The sequence below is a fragment of the Lactuca virosa genome, chromosome 5, assembly GCF_052849685.1.
Source record: "Lactuca virosa cultivar CGN04683 chromosome 5, Lactuca_virosa_CGN04683_v6, whole genome shotgun sequence".
NCBI lineage: Eukaryota > Viridiplantae > Streptophyta > Magnoliopsida > Asterales > Asteraceae > Lactuca > Lactuca virosa.
This window is the reverse complement of record NC_136430.1, coordinates 373663362-373669428: the sequence shown is the minus strand read 5'-3', so window position 1 is coordinate 373669428 and position 6067 is coordinate 373663362.

The window sequence follows — 6067 nt, the reverse complement described above, 5'->3', positions numbered from 1 at the left end:
AGTGTATTATATGCTAATTATCTTAGTGATTCTTGCATGTGTTTTATGTGTCTGTATGAATGTTGGGCAGGGCTCAATGCCAGGTGGGGCCTGATAAATGTGATGAGGTGGGGCCCATCTCATATTATTGACAAATCTGTTCTGAGCGGGGCCCGATGGGTGTTGGGCATGGCCCATTATATGTTTGATATGCATGGTATGAGGTATCTTGGGGAACTCGCTAAGTTTCGTGCTTATGGTTTTCATTTTATGTTTAAGGTATTTCCAGATTGAATGGGAAGAACTCGAGATGATCACATCGCACACACCATATTGTTCCGCATTTTATTTGAATCTGATGTAACTGGATGGTTATTGACATACTTTGATTTCATTATGGTTTTTATGAAAACGTCTTGGAGGATGGTTTTATTATTATAAAAATGAAATTTTTTGGTCTTAAATTTTGGGATGTTACAGTTAATGTTTTCTATGACAACAATTTTGCAATCAAATTTGTTCAAATCTTGTATTTTATGCAAAAAAAAAACTTAACACTTTAAGATAGATCTGCTTTTTATTAGAGAAAAGGTTGTGAATAGTATTTTAAAACTTGTTAAGATTAGCTCTTCTAATCAATGCAGATATTCTCACTACATCGTTGATTAGTTCACAACATAAATTTCTTTCAAAAAGAATTGGACTTATTGATCATTTTAGTAAAGGTCAGGATTATCTAGATGTTAAGTTTGAATGGGGGTGTTGAAAAAATATTTATTTTATCACTCTATACCTAACATCTTTTACTATCAGGATTGTTTTTTGTACATTGTTTTAATTTTTAGGGTTAATATTGCAATATTGGTTGAATCTAAATTGTAAAGGAATATTGGTGTGGGGTGTATTTGTACATGTTACATATCTTATGGGTTGCGGCTCACTTTAGTTAAAGTTGCAGGAAGAAGCACACATATCCTTTGCTACATGAGTCTATCTGTGACCCAACTACATATTTGAAGAGTGTGTGTTTTGATCATTCAGTTCATTCATTTCACACATATACACACATACACACATTCACCGATACACGATTATACTCTCTCGTTTTAGTTAGGGTTTCATACATCGTGTTAATGTTTCGTTTATATTCTATGCGATTTGTATAGAGAGCAGGTTAGGTATTTTGTAGTGAGGTATCGAGATGTAAGAGTCGTGTATAATCAAACTGGTTTTTAGCAATAAAAGATGATATTTCCATATTCATACACATTTCTAGGCAGTATTCTGATACATTTAACCTATATTATGGTTAATTGCAAAGATATTTGGTACTTATAATGTTTAAATTATATTTTGCAACCAAAAATGGACAATATCGAAGAAAAGGACCAGAACTACAGAAAGCTAGAAGTTGGAGGACTGGAGCTGAAAATAGGAGAAAACGATTAAAGAAGTAGTGGTAATCCTCAGCCCACGATGTGGCGATCTTACTGCCATAACGTGGCCATGCAATTTCTTGCCGCATACGGGATTTAAAAGATTCCTACGACGTGGAGCCTAATCCCCACGTCGTGGCGACCAAAATTTGGAAAGTATAAATATATCGGTATTACGTCGAATGGGGAGACTTTTGGCTGATTTTCTGAAGAAGGGTAACAAAAAATACCCTCTGGAAAACCCTTGGAGGATCAGAATTCGTTTGGAGCTCAAGTGTTGAAGAGATCTAGAAGAAAACAACATTAAATCTTTCGTTTTGCTAGCTTTAATCATGTGTAGTCTAATTTTCTTTGACTTTATGTGTGTTTTTGCTAAGATTATGGGATAAAACTATTCTACTTTCGTTGGTGATTATGAACCCTTTGAACTATGTGTTGATTTAAATCTTATGACTATTTATTGTTGGTTTTTCTAGTGTTGATAAATCGTAATCCTTACATGTCTATGTTATAGCTTTAAATTGCCTTGTTACAAGTTTTGTGTCGTAGATGATCATTCTATTTGCATGAATTTGCTATCTAGTTGTTTATGATCATTAAATGTTAGAGTTAAGTAATTGAAGTTAGTAACTTTAACTGTGTTAGAGAGCGTAATTGATCCATAATTTGTGCTTGGTTTCTTGACTTGATCATAGGAAAGTAACTTTTAGATTTATCGTGCATAGCCAAATTTATCTTTATATCAATTTCGTGTTTACTTACGTTGATCATTACATAGTAAGTAATAAATTGGTATTAACTAGGAATTTAATCATAATAACTAGTTATATAATAATTTGGTAACCAACATAAGTAATCCAATAGAAATCAACCATAGGGAAAAGAAGAAATTCGGATATAATGAAAGTACTATTTAATATTGAATTCAAATCATTTTATTTGCTTGTTTATGTTTTAATAGTTGTTTAATTGATAGTTGATTGAATTAAGTTACTGAACTTGCAAAACAGTAAAAAACCCCATTTCAAGTTATTTTTTAGTTTAATTATTAGTAGTTATTAAAATTTTGTTCCTTGTGTTCGACATCCAAACTATTCTATAAATTGATTAGATACACTGCCTAAGTGCAATTAGTTAGTTAGATATGTTAGGTTTATAAATTTAAAATTGATAGTATATAAATTGCAAAAATAATAATAATAAAAATAAATAAATAGAAAATGAAAAACTATTGAAGTTGGAAATCTATGTGTTTATAAGTTTTGTTTTTTTTAACGTGTGCTTAATTCATGACAAAGCAAACCCCTTTCAAGATTTGTTGTAGTCACGTGAATATAACCTTAGTATGTGTACGACCCATGTATTACATGAGTTAATTAATATATATATATATATATATATATATATATATATATATATATATATATATATATATATATATATATATATATATATATAAAGATCTTAATATTTGAGAACTTTGAATTTATAAGAAAATAAGAAAAATAATGAATTATTAAAATTGATTTTTTTTATCTTTTAAATTTAAATAAATAAACAAAATAAACTAATGAGCTTTAATTTGAGAATTTTGAAATAAAAATTTAAATCTATTAATGAAACTGATATTTATTTATTATTACATTTATTGTAATTATTATATTAAAGTATCATGTGAAATTTATTAAAATAAAAAAACCCATAAAATGACAAGTGGAAAAGAAATTAATTTAAAATAACCATAAAATGATATTTGGCAAATTGAATGAGAATGTGATATGTGACAAAAAAAAATCTTTATTTATTAGAGTAGAGAGTTTACCTTTCAAATTTGATTTACAAGACTACTGAATCTACGTGTAAATGTGTAATGTGGACGCTCTTAAAAGGACCATTGTAATTAGCCTGGGCTTATTTCTTTGGATGATGTGTCCAATTTAATCAGCCATCATTCATAGCCTAGGGATAAGGGCCCATACATGAACTTTATTGTTTAATTTGAAAAAAAAAGGTAAACCTAATATCATGCATGAATCGTTCAATGCATGAATAGTGTTATATTAGTAGTCTATATTTTTTTTTTCTGGTTTGTTTCAGAATAATAACTAATTTTTAAAAATAAATATATTTTTTTTACCAAAATACCACTTATTATTTGTTGAAGTATGGAATTAAATGCAATTAGAATGAAATTAAATACAACAAAATGGTAAGACTATTATTTTATTTAATAAAGTTAGTGGTAATTAATGTTTTTTTAATCCGTATGTTTTTTTTCTGAAAAAAAAAAAACTTTGGGACGGAGGGAGTATAATACTAACACTAACAATATAAAATTTGAACATCCTTTATGAAATTATACACCTCAACTAGTTTAATGTAATAGTCTTGGAACAGTTTACCCAAAATTGATAAACCATATAAAAATAGCAACTTGGCTTGATGCACATCCCTCTTATAAATAAGAATATACAAGTTTTGTGCAGTTTTACACTACCGGATATGCCCAAAAGGATAGGCAACGTACGAGATCCACACAATTTCTTTTGAATGTACGTCTTCCAAAATGACAAAAGTTGCTTTTGCTTGTATATCTTTGTGGTTGTCAAAAAATGTCTTTTGCCATGCTTGGTCCATATGCTGCTTTGATATTTTCTTTAAAATATCTCTTAGCTTATCTTCACATGGAATTTACCAAAAGAATATTCCATCTTTTTAATTAGAAAAATTAAATATCTTGCTTTTTGTTTTTATAGATTTTTCTATTTAGATAAAATAATGACATACAATATTCATTAATTTTAAATATTAATTTTATTAATAAATAGGAAGTTAGATAACAAAAAAAAGTACATTTGATTTCTCTTTTAATTAATATACTGATTATCGTTTGTTAGTAATTAGGGTTTAGGCTCAAGCCCTTTAGGATTTATATTAAGTCTCTTAGTTATCCCTATTTATATGAGGTTTAACCTTACTATTTATCAATCAAACAATCTATTATCTTACATGGTATCAAAACTTTAGGTTAAAATCTTACTTCTGACCATAACCCGTAGCCGCCGCCCTCCATCTCTGACGACCTTCTCTAATAGTCGCCAGAGGTGTCTTCATTATGTTCCTTATTTTTCCGTTTCTTCTCTTCTCCACCTAAATAATAAAACAGTTGTTGGCACCAAACCAGAGCTCTTACCTCGACTTTTTCTACTGCCTCGTTTGCTTATGTCTTCTTGTTGGATAACTCCTGCCTCTAACATTTTTTGCATTTTCCTCAACTTGCCTCTTCTTCAGATCTATTTTATGAGTCAGTCGGAATAAGCTCCATCCGCCGCAGCTAAAACCCTCTTTCTTTCTCGCTGCTTTTTTCTGGACTCCTCTGCAGCCAACTCGATGATCGTCGTCGCCGCCGCTCCTCTCTTCTTATACAAAGGAACCGGCGTTGGCCGCCACTTCTTCTTTCTCCTTCTCCAACGAGTAATTGTTGTTAGCAGTCATCATTAGAGCTCTGCCACCGCTGTTGCCGCTGTCTTCATTTATGTTATGTTTTATGTTTTTGTTTTCCCAGTTTAATCGTCCCCTCCCGATCAAACTGCGGGGGGATGTTAGTGATTAGGGTTTAGGCCTTTAGGGTTTAGATTATGTCTCTTGTGCATCTCTATTTATATGAGGTTTAACCTCATTATTTATCAATCAAACAATCTATTATCTTACATCGTTAACTTTCAAAATTGTTGTTAACTTTTCAAATTTTTGTCCCAAAAAACGAAAGATCTTAATTGCCATCTTTTATGGTTTTCTCTGGGACATTTGGAAAGTTAGGAATGATAAGCTCTTCAACAAGATTCCTCTTTCTACGTCTAAAACAATTAGGTCAAATATAAGGACAACTATGAGAATTGTAGTTGGGGTAACTGGTGCTGTTATGCTTTCAATATTCTGTAACTTTTGTTTTTGTTTGTTTGCCCCGTCTAGTTTCTCCTAGACGGTGACATTCTTGGCTTTAATATATTTTGTCGTTTAAAAAAAAAAGTCGGAAACATGAGAAAGACTAAATAAATCACCGTCGTTGTCTATCATCTTCTTCATAATCATCAGCTATTCTCATGTGTCTCGACTAATTAATTCCGACCACATTTATTTGATGACTATCCGCAATTTGTTTTATATGGTGTTGGTAAAATTAAATGAAATAGCTCAAGATATCTATCGTATTTATAAAAAAGCACTATGAAAACAAATTTAATATACTTAAAATCGTGAAAAGGCTCCGTATGTCATTACTTGTAAATTTACAAACAAACTGAATAAAATTTTATGGTAATTAAGGGATCAACCAATTTATTTTTATTTAAACCGAGTGCCATACTAGTTATTGTTGGTATAAAAATTTTGTTATCAGTATACTAACTTGTTTTGCTACCAACAAATTTTGTTGACGCAAATTGGTAAGGGTATATTACCATTTTTTTTTCTAATTTGCAATTGTAGTTGTTAAGACCAGGACATGAAATAAATTCCTCATCAATATAAATTAGTAAAGTAACTATTTTAGTTACTAATAAATTTTATTAAGTAACTTTGAACTTTTCTGTTCTTTAATTTAGTGCGGTAATAATTATTGACTACGATTAATAGCTAATATAATGTTTTTA